At 37.0% G+C, this 26134-nt stretch overlaps 1 long non-coding RNA gene across 1 annotated transcript in view; it reads left to right on the forward strand.

Moving 5' to 3' along the window:
* Positions 1-26134, forward strand: part of LOC123785457 (uncharacterized) — a 262795-nt gene that overhangs the window by 183740 nt on the left and 52921 nt on the right. Inside the window, exon 3 of the long non-coding RNA XR_006777637.2 lies at positions 13225-13354. This is a non-coding gene — a long non-coding RNA (uncharacterized LOC123785457). The remainder of the gene's footprint in view (positions 1-13224; positions 13355-26134) is intronic.

Genomic DNA, 26134 nt, shown 5'->3' on the forward strand with positions numbered 1-26134 from the left:
CCTCCTCAGAAGTGTGTAATTCAGAAGTAGGAGGACATCATAGAACATCCTAAAATACCTTTGTTCCTGCCCTGCATTTTTTGCCCTTGATACTGATTTCATCAGACATTATTTCCTTATAGTGCATCTCGTGTATGTCTTGCCCTCTGTGAGATTGTAAAGCTTCTTTATAATGTTGCTGAGGATAAGGATCATACCTCATATATTTTTTATGAGTCATAGTAACTCACATACTGTTATGCATATATTTGGTAAAGTCAGACACTTGGGAAATGAATGGCTGAGTATTCAGTGCACACATTTTTTAAAAAGATTTATTTATTTACTTTAGAGAGAGAAAGAAAGAGCATTCACGAGAGTTGGGGGAGGGGCAGCGGGAGAGGGAGACAAGCAGACTCTCCACTGAGCATAGAGCCCAATGCAGGGCAGTATCCCATGACCCATGAGATCATGACCTGAGCCAAAAACCAAGAGTCCGACGCTTAACTGACTGAGCCACCCAGGTGCCCCTCGTGCACTTGTTGACTGAGACTTCCCAAACCTGATAATAGGCATTTACTGGTTTTATACAAGAGTGTGCTCTTTCTGATTAGCATGACTCTGTCCTTGCATGCATGGAAAGTATTCAACAAATGAAGATTTTATGGATATCTGTTCTGTTTTATGTGTATATCTTATTGTGATTTGGCACATGCAGGACTTTAAAATTCAAGAGGAGAAGTGCTTCCTCCTTGTCCCCATCTTACTAGGTTGGAGCATAATAAGATGACCATATAAAACAAAACAAATATTGGTAATGAAAACAACTAATGGTTTCTCATCCAGTCTTCCTAAAACCAATAAAAATTTATTGAAAATTCAACACACTCACATATGTCTTCTCAGGTAAGCCCAAACCCATGTGTTCAAGGGAAGCATTTAAATTTTTAGAATAATAGGTCTGGGAATAGTGACTGATGGTTTATCCACTGAACCAGCTCTAGAAAGGGCATATGGACAATGGTACCAGAGGTATTTGGCTCACTGATCCTTCCTTTCTTTGTTTTCTTACTTCTGAATAGACACAATGCACTGCAGAGAACCCTTGCTATTTTTTGTTCCCACATTCTCATTCCTTCAAAAATAAAAAGAGAAAAAAAAAATGACTTAGGTAATCAGGGACCTGTTAAAGGCCCTTGGGAAGCCCAGACTGACCCTACTAATTTCTCTCAAAGAAAAGCCATATAAAAACAAATCAACAGCCTAGTTAAAGGGATGATATAAAAATCCCCTAACTTGCTGAGGTCACCAAGGTGCTGATGAAAGGAAAGAAATGCCTAGATCCTAAAGCATCTTTGGTATGAAGAAGTGGCCAGATGCAGAAGATTGTAGGAATATGTGTGTATATGCAAGGTATAAAGATGAAGAGTGTAACAGAGATTGTCATGGTAGTTTACCACCTGGCCAAGAGTAACACTTTAGTGCAAAAGTAACAGTAAAATGAATATTGGGAGTGTATTTACAAAAGGGAGCATGGGACTGCTGTTAAGTTCCAAGAATAAAAAAGCATATATGAGTGTGTTAAAATTTTAAATTTCTTGCAGACAATAATGCCGGAGAAGTTTAGAAAGTGGAGTGATTAAAATGGAAGGAACCATCAGGGAATATTTCTTGGAGAAAATGAGCCTGTAATTGGCCTCTGAAGGGTTGGATTGGTAGAACGCAGAATGATGGGGATGACGAAAGGCCACATACCTTCCCATGGGAAGATTTATACGTTAAAGCAAAGAAAACTACTCAAATAGAATGTCTAGCAAACGGTGCTAGAGGTGATGAGGTGATGTTGCGAAGTCTTCTCTCCTTCATTCCCCTCTTGATAAACACAGACCCCTGGGCAAAGAGACTCACCCCTCCAGATGGTCAGTGGTGATGAGGCAGAGGAAGGTTTTCTTAATGGAGAGTTTGATGAAGTGTCTAAGTTTGTTTAGAGAGCCATCACAGGACCATAGGGTGCTTTATTTTTTTTTTTAAGATTTTATTTATTTATTAGACAGAGATAGAGACAGCCAGTGAGAGAGGGAACACAAGCAGGGGGAGTGGGAGAGGAAGAAGCAGGCTCCTAGCGGAGGAGCCTGATGTGGGGCTCGATCCCATAACGCCAGGATCACGCCCTGAGCCGAAGGCAGACGCTTAACCGCTGTGCCACCCAGGCGCCCCCATAGGGTGCTTTAAGATTTTTTTTTTTATTTTTTTTTATTCAACAGAGATAGAGACAGCCAGCGAGAGAGGGAACACAAGCAGGGGGAGTGGGAGAGGAAGAAGCAGGCTCATAGCAGAAGAGCCTGATGTGGGGCTCGATCCCAGATCGCCGGGATCACGCCCTGAGCCGAAGGCAGATGCTTAACCGCTGTGCCACCCAGGCGCCCCCCATAGGGTGCTTTAAACAGAAGTTTATTTCTCACAGTTCTGGAGGTTGAGAAATCCAAGATCAAGGTGCCAGCAAAGAAGGTTTCATTCTGAGGCCTCTTTTACTGGATTGTAGGCTCCTGCCGTCTTCTTTTGTAGTTGTATGTCTTCTTCTCCATGCTCGCTCAGAAGAAAAGTGAGCTTAGGTCTCTTCCTCTTATAAGGACACTAATCCCATCATGGAGGCCCTATCACCATAACCTCATTTAAACCTAGTTCTCTCTCTTGGGGCACCTGGGCAGAGTCTACTTGAGATTCTCTCCCTCTACCCCTCCGTCCCCTCTAAAATAAATAGATAAACCTTAAAAAATTTTTTTTTCAAAACTAATTGTCTCTCAAAGGCCCTACCTCCAAATATCATCACACTGAATGTTAGGGCTTTACTATGTGAATATAATTCTGTCCACAATGGGAGTAAATCAGTTCCTTTGGAGGGAGCTTATTATTCTTTAAGGGACATTAGGAAAAGCTATCATGTAAGAGAAGGAAAAAGTAGTCATAGAATGAGATAAATAGTGTAGTCCTGAATACATGGCTATTTAAGAAGCTAGGCCCAGAAAAATAGATGAGAAATTGTGACATATCTAGAAGTATAATTGATCAGCCATAGGAACTATTTAGGGAGACTAGTCATGCAAAAGAATCAGAATGTGCAAAAGGTAATTGGCTAGGGAAGGAACAAAGGGGGGGGTCTGATTTCTGCATCTAGAATTCAGATAGAGTTAATTTCAGGGAAGGAGGAGAAAATAAAATCGCTTCAGAATGTTTTGGTTGCGAGGGAAGGACACTGTAGTGTTGCATAGGAAATGGCCTTTCTCATATAGGGCCAGGAATTAATAGCAAAGAGACAGTTGCAGAGTGAGTGCAGAATGATCCAAATTCAAAAAGGCATGGGCCTGGAGTACTGGAAGGAGGTGACTATGTTATACTTACTGGCAATGGCAGAAATGATGAAAGATTAACCCTTTGGTATGGATTTAGAACAAGGCTGTTTTTGTAGAGTAGGCTAAGATCTTGACCTAACCATCACCCCAATGGCTACTGAGCTATCATGGGAACAGATTGTGACACAGACTAAGATGAGACACCAGTAAAGAAATCATAGTTACCATAGGATCTCTAAGCGTAGCCTCATTATAGACAACAGTAGCCTTTCATGTAACATCTTTGAAACTCTATTCCTTTTGAATACCCATCTTCTTTCTTTTCTAAGCAAGTTTCTAAAAAAGATAGTGGCAAAATAGAGGGGCATCTGAACTACTGAGGGTCTAATATAAAGAGGCAGCTATGAATACATTTGATGGATGAAGGAGACTGATTTTGCTAGTAGATTGTGGTTTACCTCAAACAGTAAACCAATTGACACATAATCAGTGCTGTCCAGAGAGCAAGCAGTCTAGCATGCATCCTCTTCATTTGTCCAAATATGAATTGTAATGTTAAGAACAAGTCATGAGAAAAAAAAGCACTCTAATTGAAAAAGTACACTAACAAAAGAATTTGAAACTATGTAAATTTAAGGCAATGTGAGCTATAAAGTTTAATTTTATTCTTATTCCTACCTCTAAATATGTCATATTTATTGGAATAGATTCCACAAATGGTTTTTCAAGGTCTTATTAAAAATAGTCAAACTCTGTGCTCCTGCAGGACCTGTGGAATCTACATTACACTGTGACCTCATTCTGAGCTAGTAAAACCTGGATACTTTAAAGTAGTTTGAGTAAATGGAGAAGACATATATACATATATATATGTATGTGTGTATATATATATACACACATACATATATATGTATATACACATATATATATGGGGTTTCCATTGAATTTTAAACTACTTTTTTCCACTTTTGCCCTACCATTTTCTTCCATTTCTCTGTCTATCTGTGTGATAGGAATCAGAGTCCATCCCAGTGATTGTGGAGTTGTAAGTCGTTATCTCTGGAGCAGCCAGTGTGAATCAGAATTTAAACTCTACCAGCCAAAGGCTGACAAACAGTTTCAGAATGTAGCGTGTCTGCCAATGTCTGTTACTTGAGGATAGATGAATATGGTTCTGATGTGATCATTTTCTATTGGCAGTAGGGAGCTATTATGAGACAGGGTGCTAGGAAACAAACAAGACATTTACTTATTTTCAAATAAAAAATTCCAGAACCCCTGTACCTAGAGTGTTTTTTTTAAATTAAAAATGAAAATGTTATTGAAAATGGTGCATTTGGATTTTATAGATATCCTCAGCTAAAACCTTTTAGCTGCCCCATCAAAAGAGAATTATTGAAAAACATATGCAAATAGATGATCGCAAAGAAGGCAGCAAGCCAGATAAAACCAAGGTCAACGATAGTGTGACCTTGACTTATCATCACTGCGCGCTGGACAGGCTTGCTCAGTTTTCCTGATCTTTGTCATGAAAAGTGGCATAAGCAGAGTTGGAGGGTTTTAGAACATAAAATTTTCTCTGGTCGCCTGGGTGGCTCAGTCTGTTAAGTGTCTGCCTTCAGCTCAGGTCATGATCCCAGGGTCCTGGGATCCAGTGCAGCATGGGCTCCCTGCTCAGCAGAGAGCCTGTTTCTCCCTCTTCCTCTGCTCCTCCTCACCACTCCTGATCTCTCTCTCACTTTCGCTCAATAAATAAATAAAAATCTTAAGAAAAGCCATAAAACTTTCTCAAGCCCATTCTATGTGAGACAAGTGTTCAGCCTCAATTCTTTTATATGTTTTTAATTTGGAACAGAAGAACCTTGGACATTTTTAGCTGAGCATGTATGAGGGTAAGGAAGTAAACATGTTTTCATCCTTGGGCCTGCCAGCATTTGAGTCTTCCTGATAGCGGCAGAGCTGGCAAATTCACTCAGGACCAAACCGTTTGTGTCTGTGTGTGTGTTGAAACTTTGAGTGGAAAATTAGTGTTACGGTATAATTTTTGTTTTGTAAAATCCTAGCATTTCCAAGGCTAACTATTTCATTCTAAAGTGATGTTGTTTATATAAACTACAACCAAATACTGGTTGTACCTATATGAGGGCTTTGAGGTTTGAACTGCCAGGATTCTAAGAGATATAATCAACTGAATTAAAGTTTGTTTTCTGTCAAAGAGTGAACCCTGAACACTGAAACACGACTATAATTAAATATATGTCCAAAACTTGACATTTATCAAATCTACCAAGGACTGCCTACTTGACACTGATTTTATTCAGAATATTAGTGCAGTCAATAAGAAATCTAAAATGTTAGCTTAATTGACTGTGAGAGTCTTTGTAGAAAAATAAAGAATGTGTGCAAAGAAATAGAGAAGGCAGGTGGAATCAGAAACAAGTCGATGTGGGGATTGGACACTGAGAGACTAATAAAAAACGATTTAATTTTCTGGTCTGGAATGTGGTGTTTGTCCAGAATACTTGGGAATAGCAAGTGATAAAGTATTTCTGGATGACAAAAAAAAAAAAGTGTTTTTAGTGGATTTGCTAATGTTTTAGAGGTTTTAAACTGATTCGTGGAAGGAGGCCGGATAGAAAAAGAAGGTATCATGTGTGATACAGAAAGAGCTGTAGTGGAAATGCTGCCCAGCTACTTTAGCCATCACCTGACTCCTGTTATCTCCCCAGGTATGTCTCCCATCACTCCTTCAAGAGCACCCCATCCTCAAACCATACCAAACTACTTAGAGTTCCCTGAATCTATCACAAAGTACCTTTTTACTCCATGCATTCTCCACTTGGAAGCGCTTTCCTTCTTTGACTGCAGGGCAAACTCTACTTATTTTTCAAGACTTTGTTGAAATATCTCTTTTGCCATGAAGCTATCCCTGAAATTCTGCAAAATTTTCCTTTTTTTGCACTAATTGCACCGTCAAAAAAAATTTATGTATCTTCTCATCTAGAATGTTCAAAACAGGCAACAGACAGATTTAGTCATTTTTTTATGTACCTAACTCATAGTTACTGTTCTATAAATGCTTATTAAACAAATAAATGAATATTGAATATCATGACTTCGGAAAGATATATGACTGCTTTTCATGATATAGTTGTGAACAAGATAAAGAACTAGAGTCTGAATCAAGTAACAGTGGACTTGTATGGTTGATTAAATCACTCTCTAGCCCAGAAGGTGATGGGAAATATGAATCTGGAGGGAAGTCTCCAGTGAAAGACCTTAAGGTTTTGTCTTTAACTTGATCCTGTACTGCCTGATAATCAGTGATATAAAGAAAGAAAGAAAAGAATATTAGAATTAATTGCATTTATTCAACCTCTGGTAGTCTTAAAACTTTTAAATTTCTAGAATTTCTTACCCCCTGCTATATTAACCAATAAATTAGTTTTGTGGTCTATACAATACTCTTTTTTAATTATGTTATTAGTTTGATTTTCCAAAAGATGAAAATCACTATTTGAACTAAAAAGAAAACCAAACAAAGGAAAATAGGATAAACACTAAAGGTTCTTAGTTTGTAATGATGAGGTGTCTCTCCTGGTCTTTGTTGTTTCCTTCCTAGCGTTATCTGAGCATCAGCAACTTGTTGAAAATAACTATCTATTTTTTAGTATTTTTAGTGTATTTTGTTAAATAAGACACAAGATACTGGGTTTCTTCAGTATTTTAGATGGATTTTGGTGTCCAACAGGAAAAGTTAGCAGATGACAATAATAATAATAAACCTGTACATTTCTGAGAACAGATAGACTCTTCTAGAAAATATGTGAGTTCTTTCATGTAAGAAGCCTGCTGTTGGAAAATAAAGAAAAGGCCACGCTCTCATGTGGTCCTGTTGCTTCCGAATGTAAATTAAGCCATTGGTTCTGAGGTCTGACTAGTCTTACCATCTCAAGTCTGTTTTCTCCATGCTACAGGGAGGAACCCAATGTCTGGGTCTAAGACTGACTTGTACAAATAGCAATGGATACAAAAGAGAAGCGTGGTTTGTTCATAGTTTTAGACCCAACAGGGACTTGAGACATCATCTGGTTTAGAGTTTTCTAGACCTGATGACTCATCAGAATCACCTAGAGAGTTTTGAAAATATAGATTTCTGGTCCTCATCCCCTGAGATGTTCTGGGAGAAGGACCTAGACAATTAGATTTATTAAAACCTCTAGACAGTTTTGATGCCTAGCCAGGTTTGGAAACCACTCATCTGGGGCGCCTGGGTGGCTCAGTCGTTAAGCGTCTGCCTTTGGCTCAGGGCGTGATCTCAGAGTCCTGGGATCGAGTCCTACATCAGGCTCCTCTGCTGGGAGCCTGCTTCTTCCTCTCCCACTCCCCCTGCCTGTGTTCCCACTCTCGCTGTCTGTCTGTCTGTCTCTCTCTCTCTCTCTGTCAAATAAATAAATAAATGAAATCTTTAAAAAAAAAAAAAAAAAGGAAACCGCTGATCTGGTCAAGCCTTCTTCATTTCCAGATGCAAAAACTGAGGCACAGAAGTGATGCTCCGCTTGAAGTTGGCAGGGCCAGCATCAGAATCCTGTGCCTATGAGGTACACCCAGTGTATCTGTATTGAACCACAGAAACACAGGTGGTCTCGTGGTCTCGTCATCTGCCTGTTTGATATTTTAAGTGACCTTTCATAGTTATAGGAGGCAGTGGAATAGGAAGGGAAAAATATCTAATTGAAACCAAAGACTCAAATGAGTGCTATGAGAATCTGGTGAAATGATAGTTTAATGCTTCATTGACTGTGAAGTGGTAAATATATATATATATATATATATATATATATATATACACATATATATATATATATATATATAATAAGGTACATACAAGGGAATAAAGTTGTCAAATGAAAAAAAAATTTAAATAAGAGGAAAATTAGAACATTTGAAATAAATTTGATGGTGCACTAAAATTGCTCCAGCCTTCTTCTATCTCAGAGAGGCGTAGTGTACAGATGAGCAGGGTATATATAGATACTTTCTAGGTTGTTTGTGTTATTCTCTAAGAACTATAGACCAAACATTGAAACTTGAATTCAAGTTTTTCTAAGTATTTCCTGCTTGAGTGTTCTGAATCCCAATTCTATCATTTGTTAAATTTGGTGATTAAAAAATATTACAAAATTTTTTTCTGGCTTTAATATTTTGTAATTTTTTTTCTTTCTGCTGACTTTGCAAATCTCTTTACCATCTTGATTTCTCCTGTTTTCTGATTCTGCTTTGAGGTTTTCCTCGTTTTCATCTCATTTCCTGTTTTCTTTTGTTTTTTAATTCAATAAATATTTATTAAGCATCTTTTTATATATGCTAAATATTTGGGAAATAAAAATGAAGAGTACAGTGTTTCTGACAAAGAACTCACATTGTAGCTAGGAAGAACACCATGTAGTAAGCACGATAGTATGATAAAGGCTACAGTAATGACATAAACAAAGTGTCATGCAAGCACATGGGAGAGAAAGATTAATTCTTCCATGCAGATAGAAGACACATGGGGATGTCGTTGAAATTTATACAGGTTAGAGGATTTGAGTTGTATGGCTGGAAGGAGTAAGCATTCCAGTTGAAGTATGGATAAAAGTGTGAAAAGTGCCTGGTGTGTTCAGGGAATAACCACTAAATCTAGAGTGGGGACTACAGTTTGGTATAGAGTGTGGAATATTTGGGTTAGGGAAGGAAAATTAAAAGGAAGTCTCTGAAAAAGTGAGAGAAACATGATAAGATATGGATTTTAGAAAGATTGCCATGACAGCAATTTGGTTGTGTTGAAGGGGCCTAGAATGGAGAGGGAAACCAGTCAGGAGGGATTGTAAATAATTCTGGCCATAGATGAGGAGAATCAGAAGACAGTAACATTAGGGTTAGAAAGAAGGGGGGATATAAGAGAGAAGATCAGAGAAACTTCAGCAAGTTTCTTCCTGAAATGAAATTAGCATATCCGTTAACAACAAGGAAGCAAAGCTACCTGTGGTTTTAGGATTTTTTTCCTTTTTCGTCTTTTTTTTTTTTTTTTTAAAGATTTTATTTATCTATTCGACAGAGATAGAGACAGCCAGCGAGAGAGGGAACACAAGCAGGGGGAGTGGGAGAGGAAGAAGCAGGCCCCCAGCAGAGGAGCCTGACGTGGGGCTCGATCCCACAACGCCAGGATCATGCCCTGAGCCGAAGGCAGATGCCCAACCGCTGTGCCACCCAGGCGCCCCCTTTTTCGTCTTTCTTGCCTCTCTTCCTCCTTCCATTTTAATTTATTTCAAGCCTTTCCCTTTTGCAGAGGGATAATACTAATGCAAGTTTCTAAAGGATCATTCACTATCCAAGGCCTAGGCTATATGCTTCCCGTTTCTCTCTTTGCTTTTCTCCTTGCCAGCCATACTGGCTCCATTGCTCTTACTTAAATGTCCTAGACATCTAAGGGACTCTGTATTTGCTTTTTCTTCTACCTAAAATGTCCTTCCCTCATATATTTACTTGACTCAGCTTTCACTTCATTCAAGCTGGCTTGCTGACTACAGGGGAGAGGAGGGGAGGGGCAAATCCCCTCCCCCTGCTAGGATCTGAGGTGCTGTCCATTTTCTTTCTTCTTCAGTAATTTAATGTTAGAGTTTCCTATTCATTGTTGGGGTTTGAGTGCCTGTCTAGAGGAAGAGCTTGTTCTCCACTCAAATGGATTCCCAGGGGCTTTTTCTAAAGGAGCAAAATGGGCCTGAAGATGGGGGTATCTGACTGTTAAGGTAACAGCAGATGCTTTCTTTGCCTTTATACATCGTATTTTTATACTTCATCCTCAGCATCTCAGGCTTTATACATGGAATCCCCCAAATGGAGAGGGGAGGGGTTTCTGTTCCTCCCTAGAACAGATGAAGGTGGGAGAAAGTATATATTTAAAGAAATTTAAATTTAATAACAAGTTTCTCTAAGATGACAACAAAAACAACAATAATGATGACAACAAAACCTGGACAATCTTCCCTGGCAGGTAGGTATGCTCCTTGTATCGCCTGACCTGCTATATTTTCCTTTATACACTGATCTCTACCTGACCTCTTACATGTCTATATTATTTATTTATTGAGTTTCCATATATTACAGAATATGAGCTCTCAAGGTACAAGGTCTTTATCCCCAACTCCTAGAATACTGTGTGGTTCATAGTAGGCATTCAATAAATATTTTATGAAGAATACCTTTGTAGGATGGATTTCATTGAGAACCTGGTTAGAGTATTTATTTGTAATCATGTATTCTTATAGGAAGGCAATATTAGGATTACTTACTGGAATTCCAAGTCTAAAATAGTAGGTTTTGTTTTCTTGGCTACTTGATGTTTTTCTTCTTGCTTTTTTCATTCTTTAAATGTATCTATATCAGAAAGACAATACGTATCAATGAGCAACGAGGCTGGGGTCTTACTGAGTATATCTCATGAAGTATTAATTGATTGGCTGATAATTCTGCTTAAACTGCAAGGTATGAGTGTGTGTGTGTGTGTGTGTGTGTGTGTGTGTGTGTGTGTTTATGGGTTTGTGGCTGAATGGAAAGAAAGGAATGGCATACTCCAAAGGTGTTTCCAAAGAAATAGCGGTTCTTCTGATTCTTCAAGAATTTATGGACACATTTGATGAAAAAGGCTTATAAAAGCACTTGCAAATTTTTGGTTCAACAAGCATTTTTGAGCAAGATGCAAGACCCTGTGGGGAGGAAGACATGGAATCCCTTATATTAGATTTACAGTCTAGTGACACATGCAGGCTGCATGGTCTCCCTGGGCTGTACTACAAGACTGAGGGTATTTAGTGCTACAACAGGAAAGCAAAATGCTCTCAGAACAGACCGAGTGGAGAATGAAGTCCAAACTAATAGAGGTGACTATGTGATTTTGTTCCTTATTGGTGAAGGAATGCTAATAGAGAAGTGATGAGAACATTTAGGTTAGTTAGGGAAGGCTTCAGAGGAGAGGGGAGAAAAATGTGGCACCCACACAATACATAGGGGAGAGTGACTGTTGTCTGTGTGCCCTGCTTCCTGTCAATCAGATGGAGGCTTCTTTCTCCAGGCCTGCCCCCTGTCAAATGAGGAGTAACCCTAGAGGATATACAAAGGCTCTTTAAGTTCTCTAAACTCTTTCAGGGTTTCTTGTAGTTGATTACAGGAGGAAAGAGGTCCTAGGTTAGAATATTTGCTACCTACTAGGGAAGTAAACTAAGAACCTGTCTAAGTGTATAATGGTATGGGGAGCTGGTTGGGTAATGTTAATATTGTCAGGCAGTGCCTGGGAAGGAATTCTTGTGGGCCTGAATCCCTTTGAAGGCAGGAAAGCCCTAGGAAGGACTTGGGTTTGTTTGGTATTTTACCACTCCCCCATCCCCAAGCCTCAGTGTGAGAAAAGGTTATCATTCCTTGGCTTTCAAGGTTTTCTCAGAAAGATCTTTTTCTTTGTGCTATTTATGCTACAGGCCCAAACAAAAGCACTCAATACGCCAGTTATGGAATAGTCACACTCCAGCTACAGCACATGGGCAGCTGAGTGAGTCAGAATGGCATGGACTGGCTTATGGCCTAATTATAAAAAAGAAAACAAAATTGCTTTAGAGTAACAAAAACTGGAAAGTGCTATTGTAGCATATGAACAGAAAATCCTTGCCTCTGTAACCCGTGTTCTCATTTTACATGAAGACAGAAAGTAAGCTTGACTATGAACTTACCTTTCTAATGCTTTCTTTCTTTAGCCTCTTGTTTCAGTGAGTCAGAGCAATGAGTGTGGGCCATGAGGGTATGAAAAAGAGGTTGGGTACAGTGGTGCTGCCTATGGAATTATCTTCCCTCTACAAGAAAGGCTGTTGCTTTCAGTATATTCCTGAAAGAAAAAAAAAATTGTGAACTCAATCAAATTTGAATATTACCTTGTAATAGATTTAATAATAAGGAAATGGACTTGAGTCATAGCACTAAGGTCTTGGGCAAGGCAGTGTTTGGGGATGATCTGATGTATTCTGTCCTGAATTTATTTGTATATTTGCAGATAGAAAAGAAGTGGTTGGAAAAGCATGTTGATCCTGACAGTAGTATAAAGAGGGAGGAGCATGAATAATGAAGTATGTGTGTGTATGGTGAAGTCAGGCATATCGACATGTATAGAAGACAGTTTAGCAGACCAGTTAAAGAGTATAGGTGCTGGAAACAAACTGCTGCAGCTCAACATTTTTCACTTATTAGCTGTGGGCCTTAAGCATATTACTTAGCCTCTTTAAGTTTTTGTTAGACTGTCCAAGTTTACTATTCCTCATCTGTAAAGTTGAGATAATAATAGTACAAATCTCAAAAGTATTTTTGAGCATTAAATAAGATAGTTCATATACTCAACCTCTAATAAGGGCTCTATGAATGGAAATCATTTTGATGAATAAATATATCTACTGCAGCTGACATTACTGATCGATGAAGTAAGGGTATCCGTGTAATGAATGGATTTGGTGAGAAGAGCGGTGAAGATACTTATTTTCCTTTACTGTGTTTCCCATAACTGATATCACCATTAATGATATTGCAGTTTCCAATAATTTTGATCCTACTATATAAGTCAGACAGAAGTCTAGAATTTTTTTATTAAACTTTTTTATTTTAGGACAGTCTTGAATTTATAGAAAAGTTGCAGAGAAAGTATAGAGTTCTCATATATCTCCCCCCCCACACCCATTTGCCCCCATTATTAACATATTTCATTAGTGTAGTGCATTTGTCACGATTAATGAAACAATATTGACACAATTATTAAGTAAAGTCCAGATAAGTTTTCCCTAATGTCCTTTTTTTTTTTTTTTTTTTTTTTTTGTTCCAGGATCTCATCCAGTATATTGCCTTACATTTCATCTTCATGTCTCCTTGGGCTCCTTTTTGACTCCGGCCGGCAGTGTCTTAGACCTTCCCTGTTTTTGATGACCTTGACAGTTTTGAGGATTACTGATCAGGTATTTTCTAGAATGTTTTTCAGTGTTTGTTTGCCTGATATTTTCTGATGATTAGATTGGGGTTATGCATTTGAGGAGGATGACCACAGAAGTGCCATTCTCATATATCAAGAGTATGTAGGGGGCGCCTGGGTGGCTCAGTCTGTTGAGTGTCGATTCTTGGTTTCAGCTCAGATCATGATCTCAGGGTTGTGAGACTGAGCCCCGCCTGGTGTTTGAGCTCAGCGGGGAGTCTGCTTAAGACTCTCTTCCTCTGCACCTCCCTTCTTCCCCTGCTTACACCCACACCCACATGTGCATGTGTGCTCTCTCTCTCTCAAATAAATAAGTCTTAAAAGAGTAAAAAGAGAGTATGTAGTAGCAGCATGACTTCTTGCTGTTGATGTTAACTTCGATCTCCTGGCTTGAGGCAGTATTTAAATAGTCAGTTTTCTCCACTCTAGTTCTTCATTCCCCTTCCCCTTACTCCATTCTGTATTCTTTTAAAGAAAGTTACTATGTGCATTTTATACTTAAGGAATAGGAGATTATACTCTAACTCTTTGAGGACTGATTATCTACGTAAATTGTTTGGAAATCTATACAGGAGATTTGTCTGTTCTCTGCCCTCCCTCCATTTACTTATGTATTTAATTATTAGTTTATATTAATATGGATAGTGTGGACGTTTTAACAATATTAATTCTTCTAGTCCATGAGCACAGACTATCTTTCTGTTTATTTGTGTCTTCTTTGATTTCTTTCATCAGTGTCTTACAGTGTAAAAGTCTTTCACCTCCTTGGTTATATTTATTCCTAGTATTTTATATTTATGATGCTTTTGTAAATGAGACTGTTTTCTTAATTTCTCTTTCTGATAGTTCGTTGTTAGTGTGTAGAAATGCAACTTTTTGTTCTACATTGATTTTGTATCTTGCAACTTTACTGAGTCTATTAGTTCTAACAGTTTTTTGGTGGAGTCTTTAAGTTTTTCTATATATAAAATCATATCATCTGCAAATATAGACAGTTTTACTTCTTCCTTCCTGATTTAGGTACCTTTATTTCTTTTTCTTACATAATTGCTCTTGCTAGGACTTCTAGTAATATGAAGGACAAAAGTGGCAAGAGTGGGCATCCTTTTCTTGTTCCTGATCTTAGAGGAAAAGTTTTCATCTTTTCATCTCTGAAAATGGTATTCGTTATGGACTTGTCATATATGACCTTAGGATACTCTCTTTAAATGCCAGTGTTCTCTAGTGCTCCATCTTCAGGTCTTCTTCACTTTCTTAACAATACTCCATGGGTGATTTCATGATGTCAGCAACTGATTCCTCTGGCTTTGATTTCTATTCTGAGTGTCAGATTCTATTTATAGCTATAAACTAGACAGCTTCAAACCTAATTTAGTATCTTTAAAATTGAATTCATTGTCCAAATTCTCTTCCCAACTTCCTCCTATATTTCTTATCTTATTTATGGCTTTACCTCCCATGTAGTTTCCCATTTTTAAAACATCAAATTCAATATATACTCACCCTTCTTATCATCTTTACCTTTTCCCAATATCTGTTGTTTATAAAATCCAATAGAGTTTATACTTGGAATATTCCTCAATCCAACCCTATTTGCTATCCCCACATGGATGTCTATTGTAAGTCCAGTGAAACCTAATAGATCCTAGACAACTGCTGTAGGCTTCTAAATAGAATTCCTGGGTCCAGTGTCTCCTGTCTTTAGTATACTCTGCACACTGATGCCACAGTGATTTTACTATATCAGAAATCTACATCTAACTTATATTCCTAGAATTGTTAAATGGTTTAATCCGAGACATAGCATGGCATGAAATTTACTTCCACCTCTGGATCCCATTTGACCTCTACAGGTCAAATTTTTCCAATGCCATTTCCTCCTTTCCCCACATCTTAAAGTTAAAGTACACAGAACTTATTACTGCTAGTGAATGCATCATGTTCTTTTGTTATTTTGAGGTATTTGGACATATCTGGAAGAATTTCTGCCTGAGAAATATCCACTTTCCTCTGCCTGGGAAAACTTCCCTTCATTTTTTTATGACCTCATGTACATATCAACTAATGTTTACTGAGAGCCTATAATATGCGAAGAACTCTGGCAGCAATATAATTTAATCTTTGTGCTATCAGCAAGTTTCTCTATACTAAGCATTTTACTCTTTTGACCTTCTCTAAAAATATAAATATTTCTAGGAAAATAGAATAAGTCTTTTACACATTAGTGAGACTTAATTCATCAAATTATTTTCTCCAATGACAGGAATGCCTTGTGGAAAGAATAAATAGTGATGAGAAGGAAGAGGGGATCAAAGAAAAAGGAAATAGGAGTTGATATGGAGAGTAAATAGCCTGTTAAAATTTTTTCTAGCCTGGCAGAAATGCCAGTCTACAAGTGGTGTATACCCTTAGCTGGATGATAGCAAGAGAAGAAATTGTCAAGGCACAAATAAGGCTGATCATCCCTAAGTTGGATCTGAATGATCTCAGCGATGTAGAGTATGTCAAAAGTAAAGACAAGTCTAGAGTTTTAAGGGAAAGAAGGGCAAAAATGTACAAAGTCTCAAACTTTGAGTTCTTGGAATATGGCTTTGTGGTCAAGATCCCTCTAAATGTCAAGGTTAGGGTGAAGAACTAGACAATTTGAAGGGAACCAGGTATCTGGAGAGAATATGCAATTTCAGATGTGCTGTGTTGGAAACAGGAAGATGTGGAAGGCAGGCTCTTTTTCAGTTGGAATGAACCTAGAGATAATTTAATTCAGCCCCTTCATTTTGCAGATGAAGTAACTGAGACCTTAGAATGTTATATTTCTTGAGCAGATCTCAGCCTTCTGCTGCAAATGAGATAGGGAACTCCTTCAATCTGTTCTGTTTTTCTGCAGATAAAATTAATACCAGGATATTGCATAGAAAATGATAACAATAGCTTACATTTGTATAGAGCTTTGTTTATGAAATTCTGGGCACACTATTATCAGAGAGTGCATACTGTTTCTGCTTTTGAGACACTTACTAATGTGTGACCATATAATTTATTATCCAAACCAGGACACTTATGAGAATGAAAGGGGAAGCTATAAATTATTATGTAGGAACAACAGGCATAAACTGGGAGAGTTCCAAGAACCCCTGGATATGTGGTCACCTGACTATTAATTCACCTAATTGCAGAATTACCAAGGCCTAGCTACAAGTTAGGTTAAAATTTGAAACTGTTTGTGAGTTATTAATAGGCCAAAAGATCAAAGTCTTGAAGATGGCAGCAGCTAGAGTAGTGACAGCACAGGAGGACCAAGGATGAATTGCCCTGAAATCAGTGGGACCAAAGATTTATGGTTCTCCAGATGAAGTGAATAATTCAAAGACACAGAACTTGTAAAATTAAATCTCTGGAAGAGAAGAGAAAGATAAGAAATTGAACTGTGTATATTAACTTAATACTTATTATAATTAAAAACAATACGTAAGTATAAAGAAAAGCCATACCTATCCCTTTTCAGAATTTGTTTCTTAAAATATTTTAACCAATAGTGAAGGTAATATGCATGTACTTACACGTATACCCTCAAAATCTCAAATGAGGTAATGAATCGTAAGTATATTTAAATACTATACATTAAGGGGGTTAAATGAATATAGAATACACTTCAAGTTAAGGGTTCTGCATTTCTTCAAGTTTTCTAGCCGTGATGTGTCTTGCTCTGAGGGTAACTAGAAAGTCAGGAAATCACAACAGATCATATTTATTTTTTGCATAACATTACATTTAGGTTTCCTTGGTTCTCATCTCTTTTGACTTAATATTCAGTTCACATTGTTCATTGAGGAGAGGTGTAATTTTGTACTAGTTGCTTGTAGTTCTATTTTACTGTGAGGACAAATGATAAAAAAAAATGTGTGTGTGTTCTACATTTATCATCATTAATAGTATTTTGCATATGTGTACCACTTGACAGTAAAAATGCTTTCATGTACATTAGCTTATTCAAATACCACACAGAAATCCTTGGAAATAGGCTATATTATCTCCCTTTAAGAAAGAAGGAATCTTAGGATGAGAGCTGCTAATCCAGTTGGAACCAGGGTATATCTCTCATCTTATGTGTTTGCAGTGGGATTTCTGGAAAAGTCTATGTCTTTCTTATGGTTCCAGTTTCTTCCAGAAAGCTCCAGCTCATAGGCTTTGCTGAAACTGCTCCTCTCTTTGCCTTCCAATCCTATGGAGTGATAGAGACTTCCTGTTCTTGTTAAGCTCTACATTGTTCCATGGTCCCCTGTTTAACCTTTCAGCACTTCCAGCATATTTGAAAATAGAGTCCCAGAGTTTGATTTCCCTGTCTGCATCCTGATTATTCTAAGTACTTTTACATGTATTAACTCTTTAATCTATGTAACAGTTCTATTAAGTAGACGTTTTAGAAATGAAGGCACTAAGAGATTAAGTTGTTTGTTCGAAGTCCAACAAAAAGTAGTGGCCTGAGCCTAAACTCTTAAATACTAAATCACATTGGTTCTCATTAAAACCAAGTCATTCACCTTTGACTCAAAACATTTTTAACTGAAGAATTCTTCCCTGAACTCTGAGCTCAAGGTCCTTGACATCCTTCCAAATGTCTCTAGTGATGCTTCTATTTTTAGCAGGGCAAGTGGCCAAAAGACTGCTTGCATTACCTTCATGAACCCCTGAGATCCGTTTTGCTTTCTCTTTTATCTTTTTTTTTCCCCCTCCATTGCTTCTACAGACCTCCTACCAGGGTCACTCTCTGGTTTCTCTTTGTCCTCTTAGTGTACTGAGTGTGTCCACACGTTGTCACCATTTTGCTCTTGCTCCCTGTCTCATTTCTGCTTTCTGCCAGTTCCATTGGTGCATAAGGACAGGTCAGAGATACATCACGTAAGAACACATTAATGATTCTAATGATATATTGAATACTTCAAGAAGAAGAGAAGAGCTCCACCATCTTTCCCAATATATTTTAATAAATATATACCGGCTCTCCACTTAGGATTCTGTGAATATACCATGTAATTTTATATTTATTATAAATATTTATATTAATTTCTATTTTTTCCCCTTACTGTTTTCTTTGTTTGAAATGTCCTTTCCTTCACTCTCCTTCTGGTGAAATCTTACTCATCTTGAAAGGCAAGATCTTGCTTAAATGATATCTATTCTGGTAATCTTCTATGATTCCACCCCCTTACCTCTACCCTAGATAGAATAAATCACCTCTCACCTTTTTGTTTCATATCACCTTGTTCACCTCTATGATTCCACCCCCTTACCTCTACCCTACGTAGAATAAATCACCTCTCACCTTTTTGTTTCATATCACCTTGTTCACCTCTCACCAGTCTTATTGCCTCAGTGAGTGCATGGCTGTTGCCCAAATAAACTTGACGGTAGAGAGTATAACTTTGCTTTTGTGCTTCCTGTCGTCTAATACATATTCAACAAATTTTGGAATTGAATCAGAGCGAGCAGTTTTATTGACTTCTGCTCTAACAAATCTAGATTTGTTGATGACAAGTAAGCAATATTTAGTGAATGCTAAGCAGGTGAAACTATCTTCCTTATAAATTTGGGTTTTGCTGTTTTAATCTGATATATTATGAAATGGGAGATTTGGTGATTTTCATAACTAATATGTATCCAAGATGCTAAGTTCTAACCCAAAATTGTGAGGGGGGCAATGGACGAATTTACTTGAACATTTTTTTCTGATTTCTTTTTTTTTTTTTTACATCTTACATCAAAAATTTGCAGTTTAATCAAATTGAAGTTGTAACATCCAGTTGTAAGAAATAATATGGAGTTCACATTTTTAGATTCCACAATATAAGACCCATTCCACTGTATGAGATTATACAGTATTTGCTTTCTGTATGTTTGGATTATTTCACTACGCATAATGTCCTACAGGTTCATCCATGATGTCACAAGTGGCAGAATATTTTTTTAAGGCTAGATAATATCCCATTGTGTATATGTTCCATATTTTCTTTATCCATTCATCCATCTGCAGACACTTAGATTGTTTCTGTATCTTGGCTATTATAAATAATGCTGTATTAAACATGGGGGTGCAGATATCTCTTCAAGACACTAATTTATTTCCTTTTTCTTATTTCTTATAGACAACAATCTCACAACATTATTGTGAGGAAAGATGACTGAATGGTAGCAGAATATTTTTTGGAAATATAACTAAATTCCTATGAAATATTGAATAATGGAGGATAGGCATTACTGAATCAGCAATAGGTTATAAATTGGTTTATTTTTATTTATTTGTTTGTTTTTTAGAGAGAATGGGCGTGCATGAGATGGGGGGGAGCAGAGGAAGAGGGAAAGAGAGAATCTTAAGCAGACTCTATACACAGCACGAAGCCTGCTGTGGGGCTTGATCTCACAACCCTGAGATCATAACCTGAGCTGAAATCAAGAGTCAAACACTTTACCGACTGAGCCACCCAGGTGCCCCTAAGTTGGTTTATCTTTAATTGGTACTATTTAATGTGAAAAAAGTTTACTGTTTGGGTGGCAGGGAGAAGTAATCAACGTGTATAACCTTAGCCTGTGCACACACAGGTTGGGTATTACGTGTATGGCTTACCACAAGATGGCTAATTACTTATGTGTGTAGTATAAGGACCGTTTGCCAAATAGTTAAATGGTTTGCTGATGGGCTAATATGAATTAATCATTGAGAGGTTTGCAATTTTCAGACCAATACATTCCCAGTCTTATTGCCTTAGGACGGTCTATAATGTTGGTCATTTAGCAAAGTGGTTTACTAGGTAGATAGATCCATTGTAGTACCAAAAAGCACTATTTACGTCTTTATTTACTTCTTTATGATGAGTCATCCATTGTAATTCAGGGAGCATGATCAAAGGATTATAAGAGTGACTAGTCCATATTGTTTTCTGGCTTTAGGCCCATAAATACTAGTGTTCTTTCTCATGCTTTTTCTGGCTTACATGATGGCCAATGAGCCAATTCTTTTCTTTTTAAATTTTCAAAACTGTTTATTTATCCCAACATGGTCTGTGATCTTTCTGCCATTAATTCATGTTAAGGTGAAAAGTTTGGGCCCATGATGCCTGTTAAAAAGCATATAAATGATTTGGTTACAAGTACAGCAAGAGTGTTAAAGAAGAACTTCTTGGGGGTGCCTTGGTGGCTCAGTCTGCCTTGGGCTCAGGTCATGATCCCAGGGTCCTGGGACCAAGCCCCACACTGGGCTCTCTGCTCAGCAGGGAGCCTGCTTCTCCCTCCCCCTCTGCCTGCCCCTCTGCCTACTTGTGCATGCGTGCTCTCTCTCTGTCAGATAAATAAATAAAATCTTTAAAAAAAATAAAGAAGAATTTCTTGTAATTTGTGAAAATGGAGATTTTCATTGGCTGGATGCAAGTGAGTACTCAAAAGGAAATGTATGAGAGGTCAGATTGTAAAGCTTAGCAGGATTTTAGACATGGGTAGAAGCCTTTTGACATTGCAAAGGACAATATAAACATTGCTACAGCCGGGAAGAAGTAACCATCAGTTGTACGCAGAGGCTACACTGACTATGATCAGTATATCAGGGAGTTTACAACATCTGAAGAGAATGAAACAACAGCCCGGGTAAAAAAATCAGGAAGGAAGAAATGCATCTCCATAAAAATTACAAATGAAGCATGTCCAAACATACATATAAATACAATATAAACATATGCATGCATAGTTATTGTTTGTTTTTATTAAAGTGAATACCCACTATGCACATTACTCTGTAACTTGTTTTGCTCACTGAATAGCCCCACACACTTTAGGGGTACATTGCTACTCACAGAGGACAGCAAGTTCTCTGACTGTCTCAGTTTCAGTTCCTTTCATACAATCCAAATGTGGTAGGCAGAATGATGGCCTCTAAAATTTGTTTACATCATAATCCCTGGCACCTGTGAATATGTTCTTTTACGAGCAAAAAGAACTTTGCAAATACGTTTAAGTTACAGATTTAAAAAATTGAGGAATGATTTACATACCATAAAATTCATCATTTTAAAGTATACAATTCAGTAGTTTTTAGTGTAGTCATAGAGTTGTGCAACTGTTACCACAATCAATTTTGGAACATTTTCATTATCCTAAAAAGAAACTCCATATCCCAAAACAGTGACTTCTCATTTCTTTCCAACTCTCTCAGTCTTTGGAAACCAATAATCTGCTTTTGGTCTATATGGATTTGCCTATACTGGGCTTACATGTAAGTGGAATTATACAACATATGTGTTTTTTGACTGGCTTTTTTTTTCATGTAGCATAGAGTTTTCAACATTTATCCATATAGTACCATGTATCAGTACTTCATTCCTTTTTATTGCTAAATAATATTCTTATTTGGTTATGCTATATTTTATTTATCCATTTATCAGTTGATGGAAATTTTGGTTATTTCCACCTTATAGCTATAATGACCAATGCTGTTATGAACATTCATGAACAAGTTTTTGTGTGACAGTTCTTATTTCTCTAGGGTTTAACCTGGGTGTAGAATTGCTGAGTCTTATGGTAACTATGTTTATGCCAAACTGTTTTCCAAATAGGCTGTATCATTTACATTACCACCAGCAAAGTACAACTAACTAAAGAGATTTCCTCAGTCTGAGGACTCCTTTCTGAGAAATGGTGATAACATCTTGAACCAAAATGAGGAGTAACATAAAGCATTTAACGAAGATTCCATTAAGGGAAATGTATCGCTGACAGTAAATGCGTTTTGAAGCCTGATTTTATTACATACTTAGCACAGATCAAAGACTATGGAATAATGACCCAGTTGTTCCTCAGATTGCTGTGCTTATTTCTACACAGATCATAGAAAAGTAGCATGTAGACAAAATATTTAATTTTAGTGTTTAAAGGCAGATCGACATTTTTTCCAAGTTGAACATGAGTTTTAATCTTAGATAACTCTTCCCCCTAGTCATAAACACAATTTCCCACCTTATTCTAGTTGATTTTGTAGAACAGCCAAAGGATTTTTAATTAGCCCAATACTGACTCTAACACATGCACCCCATTCATGGGATTATTTTATGAATACTCTAAGCTTATTAAAGTGTTTTTGTATGAACTTATTTCAGATACTGACCATTTCTGATGTGAAAAATCTCAAATTCTTGCCACAAAAAATCAAATATTATTTTTTATATTATTTTTTCTAGAGGTGCTTTCTCAACTGTTTATTGTACATGGTAATAATATAGCTCATTAATCATCTGTTACAGACATTCATGGAAAAAGTGATTCTGTGTTGAGTTCTATTTGCTCAGAGATTTGGGTGAATGTTAAATTTTGCTATTTTAACTGCAGCTAGGAAAATGAGTGCTATTTTGCAAACGAATTTGTAAGGTTAGAGCTGTTGATATTTCAATGTATACCAGTCAAGCAGAACACTGTTGAAATTTGATTGCTTTATGACTATACACACAGGACATAAACACAAACACAAAAATTAGGTAGTTGAATTTTTTGCATAAAATTAAATTAAATAAATCAATATGGAAAGAGATTTATTAGGACTACAAAGTAATTAGACCGGTTTTAGAGTTGTTCGATCTCATTGTGCTCTAGTTATATCATGTATATATATAAATTCAGTGTGAACTTAAACCTTCCTAGAAAAATTTATTCAAAAATATACTTGCTAATGAACTAACCCCTTCTGTTGTACTGAAGGAGTAGCTTTATTTTTAGATTTCACCAAATCTAAGATTCTGTCTAGTGGAAGATGTACCTTAAATACTACCAAGAAAGAAAAATATTCTAACTAAACTGTGACATAATGCTTTCTTATTGCTTAGAATTTTAATTTTATGCTTAATAAAAGAGCTATTTTAGACTCATTTACACATATTTTAAAAATTACTCTTGGGCATTCGTGTAAAAAGAAAATATAAACAAAATACATTTGTTATACTCCTCAAACATCTTTGCATTCAAAGTTCAAGTCTTCTGAATCACTTTTAAAATTCAGAATTGTCACACATATCGTCCTTTGTGTCATCAGTAGTATTGATATTATTGCCTTTCTTAAAACAGTATTCCAGTATCATCTCCAGTATTTTCTTCCTGATTATGGACATTCAATATGCCAATTTTGAAGTTGGCACTGTCTTGTCTTCCAGATTTCAGTAAAAGGTATTTTTAGACAAAAATCAGCCCCTATCTGGCAGAGATTATAAGATGCCATCTATTAGAAGAGATCCTGATTTCAGAAATGTTAAAATATGGGAAAATGTGTGTTTGAGAATCAATGAAGTATGGTATTAATATTACTAAATTTTTTATTATTGCAATAATTTAAACAAATTATGGCTTCCCTGTATGCCACGTTTGCTTTCATTCTATCTGGAATTCCTATAAGTAAGAGTAAGACCCTACTATATACACATAAAGAAATGCCCATGCAAGAAGCAGCTCAATTGCAAAACAGCCTGCATTTTAGAATTTCATCTTGTGACTTACTAAGGGTCATGTCACAGATTCTTCCTGGTAACTTCTGACCTATGAAAGCAAAGCAATGGGGGGAAGTTCTAGGGATTCAGAGACACTCAGGAATAAGTAAGAGGTTTTCCTTTATTGTATTCCATTGAAAAATACCATTATATGGTTTTATGTTATTTTTAAATCTCTAGATTCTGGATTTTGTCTCAATAAAAAATGTCAATGGTTCTGACATGATTTAACAATGTAATTGCATATATTCTTAGATTCATTGTCCTGTTTTAGGTATTGACAAAAAAATTTCTAGGTATTCAGCAGATTTTTAATTTCTTCAGCATACTTAATTTGAAGTCATTCTTTTATTTTAAAGATTTTATTTATTTATTTGTCAGAGGGAAAGAGAGAGAGCACAAGCAGGGGGAGTGACAGGCAGAGGGAGAAGCACGGTACCACTGAGCAAGGAGCCCAATGTGGGACTCCATCCCAGGACCCTGGGATCATAACCTGAGCCAAAGGCAGATGCTTAACTGAGCTACCCAGGCGTCCCCAAAGCCATTATTTTCAAATCATGTCTTGCTTTGTCCATAACATTTTAATTCTTACTGACATGTCTTTTTAAATGTCTCAGTCAGATGTCCTGTGAGCTAGACTCTGCAAAGGGGGGGGTCATAGCATACTATACATTGGATATAGCTGTTTTTTAAAAATTACTGTATCTTTGGTGGCTCAAATATTTTTACAACTGTTTTTAATCTTGTTTGCCCTTATGAGAGTGTACCTCTGCCAGTGGCCTCCCCCCAAGTGTTCTTCACAAAGGACAGCACTATACCTGGCTCCTAGAAGAGACTGCCTCTTTAGACTGACTTTCAGATAATTATCTCCTTTAGAGAGATTTTTAGATCTTTTCATTCTTCTCGTCCCTTAATGTTAGCTTTTACTCATATGAAGCTAAGATTTGTATATCCTCCGATGGCATTCACTTTGTGAGGGATTAATGAGTGTTTGGGATTCAGATGTATAAAATTAAAGTAGAATTCAAATACTGGAATTTTTTGAATATAACATTAACATCCTTAAAGTGATGTGCCACTTTTCTGTTTATGAAAGAAAAAAAGAATGGCCAAACTTGTTATAGTAATTTGAGTTGCTCTAACAGTCTCCAAAATCTCAGTGACATATCATAATAAAATCTTATTTCTTACTTATCAAAATTCTGTAGTTTGCCAGGTATTTGTGCCATGCCTTATGGAAGGCAGGCTCCTTCCATCTTGTGGCCTTGGAGTCCTGTTCATTCAGACCATGCATGGGAGAATAGAGAAAGACTCACATGAGGTAGGATTTTATAAGCAAAGCCTAGAAGTATATACATGTCTTTCATTCACATTCCATTGATCTGAAATCAGGCACATCATTATATCTCACTGCATTGGAGACTGGGAAATGTATTTTAGTTGTGTGCCCAGGAATAAGAGAACAGTATGTATAATGGTGAGCACCAGGTATCTCTGAGAGTAAATTTTAGGTAGGCCACCCAACAATAGCCTAGGCATACCCTCCAAATTTGTTGAAAATGTCCAAACAAAATATATTATTTATCATGTATTAATAAATATGAACATAGATTCAATATCTGAGGGGCAATTAGAATTAGATAATCCTTTTCTCAGTTGAAAATGAAGATTAACATGAAATATATTGAAAAGATTTCACATAGTGAATGCATCACTTTAAGGCAATACATGATTTTGTTCATTATGTGGATTCATATTTGAAGATTCTTTAAAAGGGAAAACAATTTGAGAACAGATTTAAGAGAAACAACTCTAGGGAAATGGTTTTTAAAAATCAACTTTTCTTGGGGCGCCTGGGTAGCGCAGTCGTTAAAGCGTCTGCCTTCGGCTCAGGGCGTGATCCCGGCGTACCGGGATCGAGTCCCACATCAGGCTCCTCCGCTGGGAGCCTGCTTCTTCCTCTCCCACTCCCCTGCTGTGTTCCCTCTCTCACTGACTGTCTCTCTGTCACATAAATAAATAAAATCTTTAAAAAAAAAATCAACTTTTCTTTATTTAATGCCTGATTACCTGGTTGGAAGATTCCAGAATACTTGATTTTCAGCATATTTGCTCTAATGCCTCCAGTAAGCATTTATGAATTCCACGTGCCTCTCCTAGAAAAGAGAATTGACAGAAATATCAAACATCTAACATAGTTAAAGAAAGTCTAAAAAATTTTTGTTAAAGATTTATTTATTTGAGAGAGAGTGTGA

The sequence above is a fragment of the Ursus americanus genome, chromosome 15 (assembly GCF_024610735.1).
Source record: "Ursus americanus isolate L20-20 chromosome 15, mUrsAme1.1.p, whole genome shotgun sequence".
Lineage (NCBI taxonomy): Eukaryota > Metazoa > Chordata > Mammalia > Carnivora > Ursidae > Ursus > Ursus americanus.